The sequence below is a fragment of the Lepisma saccharinum genome, chromosome 7, assembly GCF_977018435.1.
Source record: "Lepisma saccharinum chromosome 7, izLepSacc3.1, whole genome shotgun sequence".
NCBI classification, from domain to species: Eukaryota; Metazoa; Arthropoda; class Insecta; order Zygentoma; family Lepismatidae; genus Lepisma; species Lepisma saccharinum.
The window spans coordinates 64,796,597-64,819,009 of NC_139235.1; positions in this window are offsets into that span (position 1 = coordinate 64,796,597).

Below are 22,413 nucleotides of genomic sequence, written 5' to 3' on the forward strand. Positions count from 1 at the left end.
TACAGGATAAAAATAAAACATCTATATCTTATCCGATCGTGACTAATATATCCAAATTGCACATATCTATCATTCTCCGCCATTAATGCACATATTCCAGCACATCCTCAACTTCAGTGTTCACTCTTTCAAGAAAACATAAATGAGGAACATGAAAGGCTAATTGAATTACTGCTTCACAAATTATAAGCAAGTAAAAACTTCCCCCTTAATGGCTCTCTCTAACTCCATCTATCGAAAAATTGTAGAAATATATGATTTAGAAGACTGTAAATGTGAAAGTCATTAAGAATTGTTGACTGTATACATAATATGATAATTTCCTTATTCGCAGTTATCCCTCAAGTTCCAAAACACCACGAAAACCTTATGTGATGGCGACGATCTTGCCTCTACAAAGAGAAATAATTAAATCGAGAATTTCATAGGGCACGTTCGTGAGAAGAATGAAGAGTTAACAAGATATTTGGCAAACACGATGGTAAGAAAACTGTAGGAAGACAGACGAAAGTGGAAGGACTATGTCGAGATACATGCGAAGAGAACTAGTAAATAGAGTCAACACTGGATTAATCTTGCCTAAGATAGAGACATATGGAAGGCTTCTGTTGCTACAGAAAAATCTTTGTTTAGGAATGGCAGGGAGTTAGAAACTAACTTCATTTTCTATTTCTAGATATGAGAAGAACGAATGAATATATGCAAAGGATGAAAGCACGCTTACAAAGAAACTAATGTCTCAATTCAGGCATACGTGTCTACCACTACACCAGTTTGTATATATACGTAATTACTACTGGATATAATACGGATGAATTCATAGCATTTTCGATGTTAGTATTATGATTATAATAATAACAACAATTTCTTCATTTCACAGTTAAAACTCGAAACCAGCTACACTCCAATCTAAATACAGTAACTTCTCCACAAATATAAGGAAATACAAATACCTTGGATTAATTTAAACAAGTGAACAATTACAGTGGCAACAAATTATGAAACAAAACGACATTGTTCTGCAGTAATTTTCTTTCTTAACACATTTATCAATTAATCACTCCAAAATTTGGAACTATATTTCTTCTTATTTATTCAATTACTGCCTCTCCCCTAAAAAGAGATGATGAACATCGTGAAAAATATTTAGTTTCTTTATTCACAGGTAATTCAAGAAATCAATAATTCATGGACACCCGTACCTGTGGAAAATTTAATTCCGGCCTGTACAGTCCATAAATCTAAAACAACTAATATGTGTCCAAAAGCACAAAACAAGGAAAACGGTAGATACAATTTAATGTACAGATTCCTTAAATGTTTAAAACACATCATGCAGTACGGAAATTTGGGATAGAACATCAGATTTACACATATAACTGTAGTTAGGCACTTTGCTTTATAGTAAACAGTAAACAGATCTATAAAGAGATCCAGTTGATTAGCTGAGGAATTAGCTAAAACTAAAAAAGTAAAGATTGATATTTAATGACAAATAATAGAAATCTCAGATCTACTAAATCAGTAAAACATCCAAAAAATTTCCTATTTGTTTATGTAGAGAAAATGAATAGAAAATCTACAATTTATAAGTCTGTTATCTAGATCGTCCTTTCAATACTGTGAGATTAGACTGAAATTATTTTCATCACACTTTGCAATTTCAATATATTGAAAATTGTACCAAATCATATTGAAGCAAATATGTATTCTCAAATTATATTTCAAGACAACTGATGATAACGAAACCATATAATTATTACGAAATAATGCCATGCATTAGTTTGTTACATCCATGGAACTTTAGCTTGAAATTTAGGCAATGAGACAATATTAAATCTCTATAACACTAAAAAAATTAATCACAGCATATTTCTTAAAATAAATTAAATAAAAATAATAAAACCCTTATTAGTTCGCTCTAGCATTAAAATGTGTAACATTGCGTACATATTTTTTTAAAAAATGAAAAATTGTGTATAATCATCCAACCCTAAACGAAGAGGACCGAGAAACAATTAATGAAATTGCTATAATCTGAAGATATTAGTTTTTATTATATTTTGTAGAACGTACAAAGCAAAGTATGGCAATTTAAGGGCAAAATCACGTAGTGAGTTCTCTTGCTCGTGTTAAAAATGATTAATCCATCAGTACATTATATATTTCCTAATTATTTAATTACAACTACAAAAAATGTTCCATAAAGAGCAATCCAATATTATGGTTTAATGAACTTATAATCAAATGTTCTGAACGGCACATATATATTAATTTTTAAATTTTATTCGAGATTTAATATTTGAAACATTACTGGGCAATATGTTCGTGATATGATCTAAAAGTACATTAGAAATTGCATACAATATAATAATATTTATACTTATCATTTTGTTGTAACCAATGTGTGTGGAATTTCCTACGGGGAAGGTCAATACCTACTAGATTTATTAATTGGTTATTGAAATTGCAAAACAAAATTCTGTGCAAAAACGTGATATCTTTTCGTAGCAAGTAGGTACGATCCAACTTCACTTATTTGACGAAAAGGGAAATGGGAAAATATTTATTAGCAACACTGACAGCACACACAGTAATAAATAACATTACACATCCTCGTACTTAACTTCAGGAAACTTAAAGCTTTAATCAAGATTTGTTGCATTTGCATTCAACGCCAAATCTCACGGATGCCTTCAGGGAGAATATAAAGCAAACTATATGAAGGTAAGCTTAGCTTCAGGCTGGTATCACAACATCAAGAAAGTATGAGTCTTTCCATGTGTTTATTCCTTCATGTAAGTAATATATTTTTAATTAATCCCTATCGTTACCATTATCCGACGGCGATGCAAAAGTGATTGCAAGGAACCAAAGTACAACACAATATAAAACAAAATGCAACTATTTTTATCCCTCCATTTAAAAAACATAATTCATAGATTTTAATTTTTCTTGATGCTCCTTACAGTTATGAAACTTCGTCACCTTGAAACAAAGAACGTACTGTATTAACAAAAGATGCATCGAAATAGTCCAATGAAAAATAATATTAGGTATAAACTGAATAACCATATTCTACTGAGGTGGTTACCAGTTAAGTTTTAATGACATTTTAGAGTACTTTAAGAGACGACTAACCTAAGCGAAGTTGCTGTAAGTTTAAATAACTCAAAAGCATCGACACTGTGTCTAGATATTTGTTTCAATATTAATTTTGGGCCAAAGGAAACCGAAATGTTTTTGAAGGACCAAGTCATATATTGAGGCATTTTCCATTTCTTTCTAGACAGACTATCGTTGGCTGTTAAAAAGAGCTTCATTTTCTTGATACAGAATATTATTGAGGAATATTTTAAAATAAAATTTGAAAACGGACCATATAGGTTGGTAGAACTCCGTAAAAAAGCTCCTTGATTCTCAAACTAGAAATTGCGCCAAAAAAAAAGAAGCAATTTATTTTAAAAATGGAAAACTAGAAAGGGGGAGCATCATTTCTCGAATATTGAAATTTACAAAAAAATAGTTGTTATTGTGGGCCCACATTTTTTCGTAAAGTTAAGTAAGTAAATATTTTAGTTACTTTTACTTCGCAAAACTTTGCCAAAAAATTCCAGTTCAAATATTTGATTAAGGGTTGGAAATGCTAACGAACAGAAATTTCAGTTATCAACAGAAAAACAAGGATTAATACGAACAAAACATTTTGTGTCACCATAATGCACAGTAGTATACTTTTATTGTGATACAATATTAAGACGAACATTTCCATTTACATCCAATTGAAAAAATTACAAAATATTAAGATGTAATATCATATTTAAAAATTAGAAAGTTAGTATAAGAAGTAGTCCATGGTTTTTCAATTCAACATACTGGTTGAAACTTGTTAGAAAGTACTATTGTTTCTAGAAATTTCAACTTCTAAATTTTAAGAATTATGTCTTATTGTAAGATTATACATTAAATTGCATGTTTCAAAAATTTGCACACGATGAGCTTGAAAGGAAAACTGTTAAATTTCAAAATGTTCATCATAAGAACTGGTCAATGAATATCTTCCTTCATGTTAATCATTTTCATTATGATATTAGTGTATTTACCAACCCTAGTGGAATAAACTTAGCGAGACGGCTGTGAACCCAAGATGACATGTAATAGAACCATAGTGTGACCATGTCGTAATTATAGACCAAGAGCACGAGAACCATAATTGCAGATAATTTCCATTCAAACACTAATTATACATGTAATAGCATACCTAAAAATATTGTTGTTGATTGCTATGTTGTCAGATTCTAACAAACTGGAATTACCATAATTACTTTGATGGCACTTCTATTTCTTATTTCCCTGGTAGTCTTCTTGCAGTTTAATACTTCAGTTCTATAGATTCAAATTTCAGTAACCTTCACCATTGTAAATATCTTACTTGGGATGGATAGAAAACATACATTTATTTGATACATTCCTTCTGAAAATTCAATCATTATTCTCGTGAGGTCGGATATAAAATTATTTTGCAAAATGACCTGCCACCACTGCCATTCTTGCAAATTCACCTGAATTTACACAAGCCAGTAAGACAGCATACAATATAGACATTTATAATATTCATGCGAAGTTTTATCTGATAGCATTTCATGTTGTTTCCTATTTATCATTTTAGACACGCTGTCTCAAGAATTTATGTTCTTCGGTGACTTTTCTTCCTTACATAAATTTATGGCAACAACTTTTATCGTCACTTGACATGTCTTGGTTGATATATTTTCCAACTACCAGTTGCAAATACAGTATCTTCTGTTGTCACTTTTTGTCTAAATTTCTTTATTTGAAAATTTCAAAGTAAAGTGTAGGACAAGGAAGTATTTATTGTGGTCCAGGTGGTCCGGAGGCCCCCCCCCTCCTTGTTTTGCCCCTGGAAAAAGTTTCGAGTTTTACTTAATAGGCAGAATATTTACATGTTGTTTTATTATTAGTTATTTCACGACACTTTTCTTCTTTCTCAGGTCATCGCGACGATGAGGATGAATGATTTGAAGAGGCCAAGAACCTTCAGTTGCCAAATCAAAGTCAAGAATTCAACTTGAGCATTGGAAGTTTTACAACCCGCATTTCTGCAGTACATAAAAAAATGGATTAGGTTGAATTTCACTTCGTCAGCTGTCGAATATATATTTTTTTATTATCCTGTAAAACTTGTATTTATATATTTATATTAGTTTCGTTTATAGAGTATTTGTACTCTTATGTAAATATTGTACCCTGAAATAGGAATAAGTATATGACAATATGTACGCATGTTATTATGTTTCTATTTTATGCTACTCTCTCTTATCGCTTCATAAGTAATAATAATATATTACAAGTGATAAAGTTTTACTCCATAAGTCATGATTGGCCTGCGAGGCTCTTGCTTGAAAAATAATCCTAGATTCGTGCTTGCACTGTTAGAAGCTACAGTACAATTTTCACAGCATTGTAGCTACAGTAAAATTTACAACATTGTAGAGGTAAAATTTAATTGAGAAAAACAGAGCACAACAGTTTTCTAAATTTAAATTTGAACATTGTGTCATAATTTGAACATTGCAAAAAGTGTGCACTATAAATATAATTCTAAAACCAGAACCATTAAAATTGCATTAATTAGGTAACTATGTAATGGTCATTAATACTTTTAAAATGGGCATGGCCATTTCTTTTACGGAAATTGACAGTCTTAAACTGTGATTTCTTTTTTAGTGGGCATCTAAAGAACATTACACGCTGTTAGAAGTTACCGTGAAGTTTACAGTATTCTACCGTTAAAAAGTTAACAGCTTGCCTGTTACTTTATAAAAACGGTACACAACCGTTCTTATTTCAATTTGAATATTTTATCATGTAAAAGGATAAATAATTATAAATTACACTTGCTTACACCTTTAATATATTGTTTAAGACTGAATCATTGAAATTACATTAATTAGCGCAACTATGTCATGACTAGACCTCGGATTTTAGGTTTTTAACCTATTTTTAGGTTTTTATATATTTTTTAAGGTTTTATATTATTTTTACATCATACAGAGGTATTTGTTCTGCTTGGTAATGAAAAAATTCAATGGCTAACTTGTTTGAAACATACTCTTTGCCGATTTTCCTCCCTCTAAGTCCATAATGATTTTTGAAGCTTTAAACAAAACAAACTTTCTGGCGCCACTGTTGCCTGCACAGTCCAAAGTGCAAACTTCTGATCCGCTTACTTTTGGTGCTTTCTAGCATTCAAATTTGCACCATTGACTAAGCATCTGTTTAAAGATCATTTTCAGCATATAAGATGATCCTCACAGATAAAAGGCGGGTTCTTGTCTGAGGATAATGTGAAACATGTTGTTATGTATTGTGCAGGAAATTATACATAATTAAGTTATCATATCGATAAGTAACTTTTGCTAACAGTACAAGTATTAGTGTTACAATAATTAGTGGATCATTTTGAAAATGATGCATAGAAATGAAAATTTGGTTAGAAAATTAATATTTTTGATGGTTGTATATCTATTAAAATTTCTCACGGTTCCTTTGGAATTTTGTTTTTAACAATTTTACCTAATTAGTATTTTTCAGGATCTTTGAACCATTTTAAGTTTTTTGGAACCTACTTCAGGATTTTTTTAGTCTAATTTAATATTTTTGGAACCTATTTTAGGATTTTTAGGGCATATTTTTGGATTTTTAGGACCTATTTTAGGATTTTAGAACCTATTTTAGGAACCTAAAAGTACATTTTTTAGAACCTAAAATTCCGAGATTGTTACTACCTTAAAAATGGCCACGATCGTTTTATTAACGGTTGCAGCGAAAATTGACGGTCGTAGACTGTCACTTTTTCAGTCAATTCGTACAGTGTACGACCCTATTAACCGAAAGAAAAATATTATTCAGAGGAATTCACAACACAATAAAATACAACAACAAGGAATATATTTATGTACAGTCACAGGCAATAAAATGGAACACCTAGATCCTAAAATGCGAATTCCTCGCAATGCGATGGCGCTGGAAGAACTTCCTATTGAAAAGTTTCTATTGATGTCCGTTCATCGCCGTAGAGTTAGGCAACACACATTACGCATTGCAGGTAAGCGAGTATTTCAGGATCTAGGTGTCCCATTTTTATTGCCCGTGGCTGTACAATGACGAACATTTCTGGGTGGTAACGATCCTATTAATTTGCAGTGGAGATGTAATACGAAAGTATCTGAGACTAAGTTTTAGTGATTATCTAAGTTTTGTGTAAAACCATGTTTTGTATTTTGGTTATGTTATGTTCTACCTATTTGGGTTAAGCACAATAATGACTATAAAAAGTGTATTGCTCATTGGAGTATTCAAGCACGAGTTCGCAGGGCTGGAGGCCCTCCTCAAATTTTGCCAACTTATGTAGAAATGTTGATTGAGGATGGCACATGGAAAAATGTCGTGATTATTTAGATTGAGATTTCAATTTGACGCATGCAAAATGATAAATCGGAACAGGATCTGAACGAAGGACCCAAATTCATAGTGTAAAAAATAAATTGAATAATTTAGACTTGTGCTCAATTGACAATGTACTTCCCGTGTGACGATGCCTAAGAGATGTGGAGTGTATTCAATTGACAAAATATTTTTTAAGATAACTACAATTTCAATGCATCGGTATTAAGTTTGACTACAATGCACTGGTCGTTTCTCGTTTTTGTTTTTACGACCTATGAATTTTGTATATTACATTTGTAATATTTTTAGAATGAACTCATGCCAACATAACAACAAAGCCAAATATAATAAATTCACTCTTTTGGACTTCATAAAATAATACACAACGAATTCAAATACAGACAATTGCCATACAAGATATGAAATTAACGACGATGCCTAAGAGATGTGGAGTGTATTCAATTGACAAAATATTTTTTTAAGATAACTACAATTTCAATGCATCGGTATTAAGTTTGACTACAATGCACTGGTCGTTTCTCGTTTTTGTTTTTACGACCTATGAATTTTGTATATTACATTTGTAATATTTTTAGAATGAACTCATGCCAACATAACAACAAAGCCAAATATAATAAATTCACTCTTTTGGACTTCATAAAATAATACACAACGAATTCAAATACAGACAATTGCCATACAAGATATGAAATTAACAGGAATTTCACCCTGTCATTATTTAACATACGTATAAGAAAGATCACATAAGTTCAAAATTAATAGAATACTGTCTTGTGAACTAAAATCCCTTTCATTTTACAATGTCAAAATTTTCGCACGGTTATTTTAAGGCCATTCATATGTAGGTCAAATCTATAATCTAATAGTCGATTAATATTATAATTTCCAAATAATAGCAATATCAATACATTGTTTGAACTACAGCGAAAAATTTTCTTTTTATACACTACTTATTAAGATGATTATTATTTTTAGTTCCAGAACCTAACTTGACTGAAGTTAAAGATGGCATTAAAAGGCTAAAGAATAACAAAGCACCTGACATTGATTTAATACCAGCTGAGTTAATTAAATATCGTGGGAATTCGTTAATATGTCGTATTCATAAATTTGTTTAATATGGAATAAACAAGAAATCTCTCTACAGTGAAAATAATCATTGTTCCTGTGTTTAAAAAGGTGATAAAATGAACTGGAAAAATTACCGTGGAATTTCTCTACTCTCAACAACATATAAAATATTATCTAACATTCTTGTAACAAGACTAACTCCATATGCTAATGAAATTATAAGTGATTGTGAATGTGGATTTAAACGTAACAGATCAACTGTAGATTAAATTTTTTACATCAGACAGACACTTGAGAAAAAGTGGGAATATAATCAAAATGTCCATCAGCTATTCATTGATTTTAAAAAAAAGCATATGATTCGGTTAAAAGAGATAAATTATATAATTATATAATATATAATATATAATATATTATTATTATACGATTATTGCATTTTGCATTTCATTAATTTTTTATTGATACAATACTCGTATTACTTTTAAAAAAATACGGTACAATAGTAAGCTTCAGAAATTTTAGAAAAATTAAATTGAAAAGTTCTTTTGGTGCCTCAGCAGTAACTGTTGACTCAACACAAAGTCATTTTACGTTTTTCTTTCTTCAAACTGTACGCATCAATCAAATCGTCTAAGACCCGCTATTGCGGCGCAATTACCGCACATGCCATCATGCCAAACATCAAGATTTGGCTTCATGACAAAAATGTAGTAACTGAACTTAATCATGTGTTATTTTTTTAGTATTTTTTTAAGTTGGGGGCAGGCCCCCCTGGATCCTCCAGAACTCCGCCTATGGTTGAGATGCACCTAAAGGAAATCGGTAGGAATGGAAAAGAGTGGATAGATCTTGCTCAGGATAGAGACAGATGGAAGGCTTGTGTTGCTGCAGCCATAAACCTTCGGGTTTAAGAAGGCTAGAAAGTTAGTTAGTTTCTTATTAAGAGTTCATAATGACAGTAAACTTTTAATATTTCCTTTAAATTTGTAGGTTCTTTTAGATCAACACAGCGAGGTTCCACTCGTGTGACATTCAGTTACATCCTTTGGACATCCGCACATGTATATCCAATATGATAAAATAAATAAATGAGAAGACTGAATGAATAAAGCCGAATGGTAATACCCCCCCCCCCAAAAAAAAATTCAAAAAAATAAACAATCCAACAGGCAACAAATTGGAGCCAATTGGTGAAAGATGCTCTTGAAACTTCACTCAAATACATTATATCCATGAAAAGAGTTTTGTTTCTAAGTCCACTTTATGCACAGACATAGCCTGTCAGGTATGAACCTACAGTTTAAAGTGGGATCCGAACCACTATGTGTTTCCAGCGCTTGAGAGACAACGTACCCAGAGATTTGTTATCAGAACTTTAGAACTAAGTGCTTGAGATCTTGAATATTTCTTGTACGTTACTTCTCTGCTTACCACGAAGAATGGAGATGAAATGCAAAATTGAACAAAGAAACACATTAATGCAAATACCAAAATTAATCATTAAAATAAATGCAAATCTAAGTTTTAGAAATTGTTAATCACACAATTTTCCTCGTATCTGTTTGGTGAAAATTTCAAACTTTGGATTTCATTCTTGAATAAAAAAAAAATCACAGACCTGAAGAAAATGAAACAAATGAAATTATTCTTTAAAACCAAACAGGAAAATATTATAAAAAGCAATAGTCGAACGTAACAATACAATATTATTTATCCTCGAACACAGTTGTCGTAATACTTTATTAAAACCTCATGGGCTGTTCACACGCCAAGTTAGTATAAAATATTTTCGAAAAGAAACCGATTCCTTCAAGTGACATGAACAATAGCATCTATAGTCAAATACTGTACCTGAGCAGTTATACCTTAAATAATTATTTGGTAAGAGGGAAATCAAATTGACGCATCACACCATATTTAAATTTAGGCAAATAACACGACTGTGCATTAATTTACACATGACAAACATTACTTTCAGTAACGTTTATCATTTATGTTACTTAAATCCTACATTTTAAACCTTGTTGATGTGAGAATATTTTGGGGGAGAAAGGATAAATTTTCACTTCAATTATTTACGCACAATTTTAGGTGGCGCCGAGGGAAATTTGTGGGGCGTGTCACTGAGGCATATCATATATCTGTGTAATCAATTAAAAACTCTTTACTACAAATAAAACAGGAATTTTCCCGCGGACTGCTAAGTTACTTGAGAATAAAATTTAATTGAGGAAGCAGACTGTTCATGTTGGCTTACATCACTATTAATATTATCTGATATCATACATTGTCCCTTATCTAACATATTTCAACTGACATTTCCGTTAGTCCGTTAAAATGACATATGATTTTGTATTTACCATGAAAATCTTTGCTAAGTTGTGTATAAAATAGTGTATGTGAATTGCATAATTTAGTAAAATACAAAGGAGTGACGTATCACATCCCTGTAAGAGAATCATGTACAAAATTTCTGCACTACACAAAGACCTTCACGTGAGAAAATACTTCGAGAAGATACAGGTAAACACACTACCACCATTGAAATATTCATTCGATTATGATATTATGCAGTCCACACAGCCCTCACACCTCTCACACACACCCCCTAAAAACTTTCATGAAGGTTAAATTTATGGTGTTTTTGGCTCTAAATTAACCTTACCCCCTCCCATGCATCGATGCAAAATTGTGAGTAAACTCCTTGTGGTAGGTGAACTATGTTCCAAATCTTGTTACACACAATATTTTGATACAAATTACACGATAGTGATTATTAGTGGGTTCCGCAAATTACAAGTACAATATATTCTTACCCGACAAATTTATCATGCTGAGTCTGTGTATTATAAATGTCAAAATGTTTCATTAATGGTGTTATGAGAGTATTCAGTATACACTGCAACTGAAACAAACCCTATGGAAAGGTATCGTTACGAATATGTTTTTGCAAATAATGAATATTGCAAATTCAATAATATTAATAATAATGTAAAATACGCGGCTAAAATCGACGCAAAGTCCACAAATTTTGTTATATGCATTAGGAACAGTATTACAGAGTGTAAAATAAAGAACACACGATTTCTTATAATGCACTAACATTTCATTGAGGATTGTGTATTCAACAACTCTTAATTCCAATAATCAACTTCTTTATAATCGCAGCAGTCCAGAAAAAAGCTAAAACAACATCAAGAAATACTTTCCTGCGCAATTCCAACATCATATTTATTAATAAAAGTAATTAAGACACAAATATTCGTGTCTCATCCAACCCAACACCCTTATTACGAGAAGAGACACGTTCAACCGATTGTACAGTAACATAAATTATATTTTTTAGTTTAACATTTTGTGACCCACAGAAATGTTTGTTATTGCCAAATACTATTCAGCATTTTCTATATTTATTATAAGTAGCAAACTAGCAATATGAAGTTTATATAGTCTTTATGGCGAAGCTACACAAATAACATACAGGCACACACCTAGAAATATATGTCAGGAGGTGTTCGAACCAAGTATCTCAAATATAATAATAGTAGTATAAATCTTTATAATTCATGCATTAATATCTATTCATAATGTTAACTATTTTAAAAGGTAAATAATTAATATCGTTATTATTATTACATGAATAGGTAAAAGACAGTATAAGAATAGATTTAGCAGCAAGTTTTCATTGTCTAGCTTACGTGTAGTTAAGATCCTTAAAATTTCTACAAAATCAACTACACATGGAAATTAATGTAAAAAAATAAAAAGTCGAATATTAATTGAGTAATGGAAAACGATTTTATAGACCATTTTATGAAAAGTAAGAGTTCCTGATTAAATTGTATGCATATTATTATAATTATTCTTAGGAAATTTCACTTCAAAGGCACATGTTTCTAATCTTATCTATTTAAGTTCGGCGAAAATAAATAACCCACGATTGTACAAATGATAGAAGCATATTTTGATTATTTAAGTACTTGGTGGTCCGGACCTCTTGGATCCCGTACTAAATACATCTTTTGGTACACACAAGCACACAGACTTATATAAGGATAATTCCTCTTGGTTTGAGTGTGACCTATACTCCACTTGCTTACATCGTCGGTCTTCCTTCCTGAACTTAAACGTTTTCTCGTTCACCTGTTGTTCATCCTCTTTATCGATGTTCCCCTGCTCAACGTGAAGGGAGAATGAAATTATTGATGATCGGAAAAAGAAGAGGAGAAGCAACAGGTACGGAGAGGGGATGAAAGACGTTGAAAGTGGGGGAAGTAATAGGAGATATCTTAAAGGAAGAAAGTGGCGACGAAGAAAAATAAGAAAACGGTAATGCAACACGGCCTACAATGACAGTCAAAATAGTATTCCTATTCCAAAAGAAAATTCGTTCTGTGAAATACAAAAGTAAATTTATTTATAATTTTGTTTGTAGAATAGTAAGCGAGAAAGGATTCTCCGAAGAATTTAAAAAGTTTGTTGATGTAGTCTGCTATCATGTGATATTCCTAATAGGTCACGAGAATAGGCTTAAGTATTGTATAAAACGTCGAGGAAAATCAGGATAATATTTTTATATTTGTCGTGTACTTTATTCAGTATAAAAGACGCTTATGATACATAGAGATATGTCATTAGACAAAAATGTATTCATTGTTTATTATTATTAGAAATGATACAATGGGAATGATGAACGTATGAATTACATAAATATACTCCTTTGGTTCAAGTACAGATTAGCATATTCAGTAATGTTTCACACACACACACACACACACACACACACACACACACACACAAGAGCTTTTACAAATCTGAAAGTTCCCATATTTTCGTGTTCTTCTTGACTCCATATTACTTTTGCGTTTGTATACCGCAACAGCTGAGTTTCAAGCTCATTTATTGGCATCGGGTAAATCTGCTCCAACCTTAATATATTTCTTAAGTTGGTTTTCTTCTAATTTGGCTAAAGTTTAAATTGTATGAGGCTTTAGAATGAAAAATAAGAATAAACATGTTTGTGTTGGGGGGGGGGGGGACGACAACCTAGACGCTGCGTTATTGCTGACACCTCGGAATTACAACCAGGGTAATCTATGTGGTATTCTGCCCGACGCTGTGGCCGAGTTGTTAGCACATCGCGCTGCGACGCCAAGGGTCCCGGGTTCGAATCCCGGTCGGGCTTGGTTGTTTGTGAATGTCCATTCATCAATTTCATCACTCATTCCCATCTTCGCAAATTAGCCAAGAGGCACAAAACGCGAAGTAAAATAAACTAAATCAATCAATCAAACTATGTGGTATTCTGTCCGAGTGTTCATATATGCAGCTTTGGTTTTATTCATGGACATGGTAATTTCTAGTCCACTGATATTTTTTGGTAGACTATCTATTCTTGATGAGGAGTTGTTCTCTGAAATATTCGCATGAACAATATTAAAAGAAAGCAAGTTATTTTATTCCACGAGACCATGCAATGATATTTTGATGCTGAGGTCTTGTCCTTAGTACTTACTGACGATTGCAAATAATCTTAATATCTGGCAAGGTCATACAGAAATATTTGTTACCTTAACAGAGTGGTCTCCAACCCGCGGCCTAATGGCCGTAATTAAGCTGCCCGCTAAAGCCCATAATGAAATAAAAGAATTAATGAAAAAGTGAATCAGTGAACTCAAAATATGTGAAAGAGTCAGAACTTTCTGTTCTGTGCAATCATGCCCTATTCACTGTCCTCTGTTCGGTATCACTTATGTCTGCGAACAGCTATTTTCCCAAATGAAGACTGTGAACTGACTGAAAGTTGAAAAATCGACTGACTGACACACGTCTTGAAAGCTGCGAGTAGTCTCATCAAACTTCAAGGTCAATATTGACATGCTAGCGAAGGAAAACCAACTACAGTCTTCTCATTGAAGGGGTAAATGACAATTCTTGTGTATGAATGGTTAATGCGTTCTTTTTGTTAACAAATATCCCACAATACTGTTTCATTATACTGATTTGTGGAGTTGCAGTGACTAACCTTCAGCCAGAACGTGACAGTGTTCTCTGCGATAGTTACCCATGCTTACATATTCTTTCATGAGAAGAGAATACAGTTAAGTAAATGTATATTGAACAACACAAACCATGTACTTATTTGCAAAGCTCATCTATGAACGTACGTCACTCCTTTATAGAATGTAAATGTGGTCCGTATAGGAAAATAGTTGAAGGCCACTGTTTTAATAGCTACATAATTTTATTAATTTTAAAAATAGTGCTTGAAGTTTCTTATTAAGAACATGTTAGATTTGCTTTTTGAAAATAATTCTTCATTTTAATATCATGTTCCGATCATGTAATTTCTACTACTCCCATTATACCTATCACTTTCTTGCATTTCTAACACTTGTTAATGACTACATTATATGCAAATGACATATCATTCAAATACACGATAGCCAAAATAAATTCTCTATCGATTTCCTGACTTTCAAAGTAGCTCGATAGATATACATTTATTCATTATATTAGGAAAGTGGCAACTTTATTCTGTAAACTTGTAAAATCAGGTAATTGTAAATTAAGCACTGTTTTTATCTTTTTACACTACTACCAGTGAAGTAAACATATCATTTGGAATTACATACAGACTTTCCCTTCAAAACAAACTGAGCCACGTCATGAGCTTACTACAGACGGTAAATAAATTAAAGTCAAATAAAATCAAGAAAGAAAAAAAAAGCATATAAGAGGAATATAGTATTTTGAAACAAAAGCTTCATCATCGCTCGTTAGATCATATGGGACCCTTTTCTAAAAAAAATTCAAAATATACGAATTTCAACTTACGAGAGTTATTGGTAGGAGACATACATTTGTTAATTTAAAAAAAAATCCTGACATGCACCTCTACAAATAATCACTCATTACTTTTTCCAAATTGATTTTGAGAAATGAAATAATGATTACCATTTACGAATGTTTCGTTCATGATGCAAACAATATTTTATAAATTACATTGAAATTTAAGAAAAAACCAAACAAAATAATAAACTACAGCTGCGCAAAATAAGTTCTAAGCACAATAAACATAACAGTTGAGGAATATACATTCAGACTATCAATACGATGTAATTATTAATAGTGCAACTATATTTATAATTATGAGAATATTAATGTTCTCAGGTTGAGAGTTGAAGACATTACATTTACACAAAAACTGAAAATTGTGAGTAAAATGTATTAGGTGTTAATTATCAACATAATTTTTCACGAAACAAATTAAATTCCAGCTATTAACGTAGCACGACTATCATAACTTGTTTATTAACGGAAAGAATACAGTTATAAATGCGATTCCGAAATGTAAATACTAACAATAATATTGTCATAAATTTGGTTTGTTTTCAATAATCTGAATGTTAGTTTTCCTATCGAAATTATTTTTAAAATTTATGATTGAAGTATACAATATGAAAGAAATTTGTTATTCATCCCGTTCAACTTAATTTGGGGGGAGAGAAAATATTCTGAGTATAACGCACAATAAAAATAGCATTAATTAAATCAATTTATTTTGTAGAAATAAGACGTCCTTACTAATTGTAAAGGTATCAGGAACGAGATAAAAAAAAAAAATTTTCTACAATTTTTTTTTACAAGGTTCTAAAATTCTAGGCTTACATTTAAGTTTTTTTAATGGGTAAATGATCCAATCATTCCTTACTAAATATGGTATTAGGAAAAGGTATAAACACGAGTGTTACAACAATTCATTAAACACTCTTTTCGTTTACCCAATTTTGTTCCTGCATTAACACGATTGAAATTAATACCAAAGGAATTTGGGATCAATTCCCAAAAGTTCGTATCTCTGGAAATGTGTATTTCCAAAATTAATTCTTCAAATATGAAAGAAATAAACTGACTGGCTGACTGGATTTACTATTATGTTTTTGGCAGCGGCAATGAGAATTAATAATATAAACGTACTTTTAATATGCATGTAGTTAACGTCATTCTTTTTATTTCTGTAAGATAAAATACTGTTGATGTATTAATGACAAAGCTACTTTGACAAAATATATATTATTATTATTAATCACAAAATCGCTTTTCTTAAAATTAGAATTAGAAAGATCGTCACTGATATATAAAGGGATGTTTTCAAAATATTCCTCCCGTCCCGAGAAGTTGCAGAAATGTTTTGTTACAGTCTTCCACAAAAAATTAAAAGGCCTAATCTAAGATTTGTCACATTTTCCTTTGCATATCAAGTCTAAAAATTCTGAATTTTCGACAATTTTTAAAATGAGGTGCAAAACTTTGAGACAGAAATTGGAATATAAAATCCACCTTTGTTAAGTTGCATCTGCCGATACAAAGAAGTCAGAAAGCCTCGATCATTTACCAAGAGTAGAAAATCGGGGCAGATGCTCAAAAACAATTATTTTTGATGCTCAATATATAAGGGAACAGCTTGCAATGGATGTTATATATAACTAAATTCGATATATTACCATATGAAATGTCAGAAATTATGTACATAATTTAACTTCCAGACGAATGATAATAAAAAAAGTATATTTCATTTCTACCAATTATCGCCGCGGTGGCTCAGTCGGTAACGCGTCTGACTACCATGCTAAAGGTCCCGGGTTCGATCCCCGGCCGGTTGAAATCCGGGAACTTTTATAACGTTGGAAGCGGCCACCCAGCGTCGAATAACATGGGTACCTGGGGAAAACCTGGGGGGTAAAGGCGGTCAGGGGCGTGATGCTGATCACATCACCCTCACTCACGACCGGATCAAGAAAGTGTGGGGCGTTACCCCCACACCCCCTATACGCCTTCATGGCGTGGTGCTATGCACAGGGGAGCTAACTAACTAACTAACTCTCTAGACTTCTTAAACCCGAAGGTTCATGGCTGCAGCAACACAGGCCTTCCATCTGTCCCTATCTTGAGCAAGATCTATATACTCTTTTCCATCCCTACCGATTTCCCTTAGGTCCATCTCGACGTTGTCCCTCCATCTTCGTCTTGGCCTTCCTACTGGTCTCTTGCCATCAGGTTTCCCAACAACAATGCTGTAAACTCCTCTTTCCTCTCCCATTCGTGCCACATGGCCTGCCCACCTAAGTCTTCTTGATTTAATTATTCTAATAATGTCTGGACATGAATACAAATTATGTAGTTCTAAATTATGTAACCTTCTCCACTCACCTGTCTCCTCATCCCTTTTAGGTCCAAAGATTTTCCTAAGGATCCTATTTTCAAATACTCTCAATTTATGTTCCTCTTTCAATGTAAGGGACCAACTTTCACACCCATATAATACTACAGGCAAAATTACTGTTTTGTATATTTTAACTTTTAGTTTCTTAGATATTAAACGAGAAGACAAAAGTTTATGAAGAGAGAAGCAACATGCATTTCCTGAATTAAGCCTACTTTTTATTTCCTCTTTAATATAATTTTCATTTGTTAATATTACTCCTAAGTATTTGAATTTGGAAACTGGTTCAAACGAGTTGTTATCAATAATTAGATTTTGATTATTACCTAACACTTGGTTTCGGCCTGTAAGCATATATTTAGTTTTCTCTTTGTTAACTTCCAAACCTATCTCTTTAGCAGTTTTGAAAAATATTTTAGCATTATTCTTAATTGTATTCACATCATCCCCCAGTAAGTCTACATCATCTGCATATGCTAACAACTGAGTCACACCATTTAATTTTAGTCCTTCTTTAGTTTCGTTTACCTTCCTAACAGCATATTCTAAGGCAAAATTAAAGAGCAATGGAGATAATGCATCTCCTTGTTTTAACCCATCATGAATTGTAAATTTTTCAGACATATTAATACCCACACGAATTTTACTTTCTGTTTCACTAGTGCATATTTTTATCATACTAACAAGCTTCTTAGGTATTCCAAACTCTACTAATATATTATATAATTTATCTCTTTTGACCGAATCATATGCTTTTTTGAAATCAATGAATAGCTGATGGACATTTTGATTATATTCCCACTTTTTTTCAAGTGTCTGTCTGATGTGAAAAATTTGATCTGTAGTTGATCTGTTGCGTTTAAATCCACATTGATAATCACCTATAATTTCATTAGCATATGGGGTTAGTCTTGTTAAAAGAATGTTAGATAATATTTTATATGTTGTTGAGAGTAGAGAAATTCCACGGTAATTATGCAGTTCATTTTATCACCTTTTTTAAACACAGGAACAATTATGGATTCTTTCCACTGTTGAGGGATTTCTTCTTTATTCCATATTAAACAAATTAATTTATGAATTTGACATATCAATGAATTTCCACCATATTTAATTAACTCAGCTGGTATTAAATCAATGCCAGGTGCTTTGTTATTCTTTAGCCTTTTAATAGCATCTTTAACTTCAGTCAAGTTAGGTTCTGGAACTAAAGGTTCTGCTGTGTGTACTTCATTCACTTCTGATTTATCTCCTACATGGACATTTAAAAGGTCATTAAAGTAGTTCTTCCATCTATTTAAAATATCGCTTGGGTCAGCTAGAAAATCACCGTCTTTATCTTTTATCAAGTTTACTTTAGGTTGCCACTCCTTTCTAAACTCATTTACACCTTTATATTTTTATTTTTGCTGTTTGTTTCAAGTTCGTTAATTTTGGTTTTCAAGTAATCTCTTTTTTTACTTCTAAATGTGTGGTTAACTTCTCGCTTTATTCTATTATAATTGTTTAGATTTGTATCATCAGAGTTATTTAACCACCTAAGTCTAGCCTGATTTCTTATTTCTATTAGATTATGACATTCATTATCAAACCATGGCTTACTTTTTCTCGGTTTATGGTATCCTGTACTTTCTTTAGCTGCTGATTCTATTGCATTACGTATGTGCTCCCAATTCTTATTTACGTCTGTTTCATTTATATTTTCATCATAATTTAAATCCTGCAAAACATCAAATCTATTTGACAGTTTAATTTGGTAATCTTTCTTAATTCTTTCATCAGTAAACTTTCCTGTATCAAATTTTAGAACTTTTAGATTTTGTTGCTTATGATTTATCACTGAGAGTCTTTCTCTTAATTTAGCAATTACTAAATAATGGTCACTGGCACAGTCAGCACCTCTATGTGTACGAACGTCAATTATACTAGTATGCCTTCTCTTATCAATGAGAATATGATCTATCTGATTATGAGTTTTACCATCTGGAGAAGACCAGGTATATTTATGGATATCTTTATGTTTAAAAGTGGTACTTTTCACAATTAAATTCTTTGAGGTTGCAAAAGTAATCAATCTTATACCATTATCATTACTTAATTCATGAAGACTTTCTTTACCAATCGTGTGTTTAAATGTCTCTTCTTTGCCAATCTGTGCATTACAGTCACCTAACAGAATTTTCATATCATACTGAGAAAATTTATCAAAGACCTGTTCTAACTCTGTATAAAAATCATCTTTAGTATTATCATCATCTTCCGTTAGTGCATGTATGTTTATTAAAATAATTTTACACCACCTACCCTGTAAAACTGCATATGATATCCTATCATTAATAAATTCTACTGTTTTAAGAGCGGAGATAATTCTATTATTTATGAAAAAGCCTGTTCCAAAATTATGATTTTCAGTACCACCATAGAAAAAAGTATAATTTTTAGTTTTACAATTCCCTTCTCCTGGCCACCTAACTTCCTGGACAGCTACTACATCTAATTTATACTTAACTATCTCGTCAACTGTACACTGAAATGCCCCAGGCCGGTAAAGGCTCAGAACATTCCAGGTGCCTAATTTAATATCCTTATTCCTAATGTAGATTTTATCCTTAGTCCAGGGACCTCCCAAAGTAGTCAGGGGAGCACTTTACCTTTTTTTTTTTTTACCAATTATCGAGCACTCATATGCTCAATAACAATTATTAGAAAAGCTTGAGCTAAGTTCACAGAATAATGACCATATCTTGCTTACTACAGAAAATCCATACAGTATTTTTCATCCTTAGTGTATATATTGCTACATTTTAAGTTACGAAACATTAGATTTATTGTAAATAATCTTATCAATAAGGTAAACCAGGTAATATTCGTCATTTAAATAATTCTAGAGACATAATCATGAAGTTAATGAAGTGGAAAGCAAATTTTTGGGGTTTAATTTTACAAATGATATATTCCAAGAAACTGCATGTAAAGTTTAATCGTGTCTGTCAAGGGTATTCGCACCATCATGGGGGAGGGGGAGGGGAGCAAAAATTCTCCCATTACATTTTCCAAAAAGCATTGGTTTAGTTTGAAGTTAACGTGTTTCTGTAATAATCTGTGCCACTCTTACTGCTAATTATCAGTCCCTTATCAACGCAAATTACTGACTTCAATTAAAATATGTGTGAAATATATAATTATCAGTTCTTAAAAGCAATAAAGGCAAATTGCTGTGGCTGAAATTAAATTATGTGTGAAATACATAATTTTTGGTTGATTCATTTTCCATGACAACACAATACTCTGTGTACCTACTATTCCTATTTGGTTTGTGACTAAAAGGTTATCAGCAATAACAGATACTATAAAACTTATTACAGAATTTACTTCAAGTAAATACTTAACGTGAAGTACTATAATATTTCAATTTAAAATAGATTCTTTTATGGGTTTTTTCTTCGAATTAGTATGTACTGTTATACTTATTGAATATTAACCACCATTAAATTGAATATTTTCAATGATCAACGAAGTTTAATTTAATTTAAATAGTTCGTAATAGCATAACACAGCGAAAATTCATGAATTCGTAAGTGAATTTATTAAAGAAATTGAGAGTATTAATTTCTCAAAATTACAAAGAATAATTGCATTCCACGCCAAATCAACAAAAAAAAAGTCATTTCTGACCCGACCATCTCGGATTTCTCTGAAACTCTACTATTTGGTAGTCTTCATGAAGATATGAAATCCTGAGAAATTGTAAATTCCTGTGTGGCGTAGTTATGGAGTTTTTGCGGCTTGAAAATACAAGAAATTGTCGATTTTTAGTCTGCGCCAGAGATTTTCATGGATAATTGCTCGTACCCTAATTGACGTAGTGAGCTGGTTGTAGTCTTCTTTGAAAGGACATGAAATAAGCTTTCCAACGGTGTATCACATCACTATATTTAGAATAAAATCTTTTCAAGGTCATCCACATTGACCTTTGAACCTTGAACTTTTGAAGATGCATATCTGTGATTTCCTTGGAACTGAAATATATTGTTAACACAATAACACACCGAATTTGAAGTTGGGACGATTATGGGATAATTAAAGAAAAACAATTGAATTAGTATAAGTGTATTTTTTCAGCCATTCATTTCTAGCCGTAGTCTGCAACACTGCACTATTGCATTGCAGACTTGCTAATGTGCAATACTTCTGCAACTAGAAAGTGAAGAATGTGTGCAGGAGTCATGTTTGAAATAAGTGTTGTAGAATGTTGAATAGGTAGTGTGTTTAGTGTGACAGTTTTAATTTGAGCTAACGTTTTTAAGTAAGTTACCTTGATCACGAGCATCATGGCATCATCCAGATTAGAAAGCCTTGACGATTTTGAGATCCGTGGAAACCTTGACAGTCCATATTTTGAAATTAATAAGTATCACCTGGAAATTAACACCAAAGCAGGAACAAACAGTGGATATCCACAGACAGATCAACACTTGAAACATCAATGAAGCCTGCAGAATTCATAGAAATTCTAGTCGAAAAAATGCGCACCTGATCGCAAATTCTTTCATGTCAACAAGCCTAATTTCTCAAGCAAGAAACAGTTCTTGATAGGCACTACATTGTACCTTTTCGGAAAATTA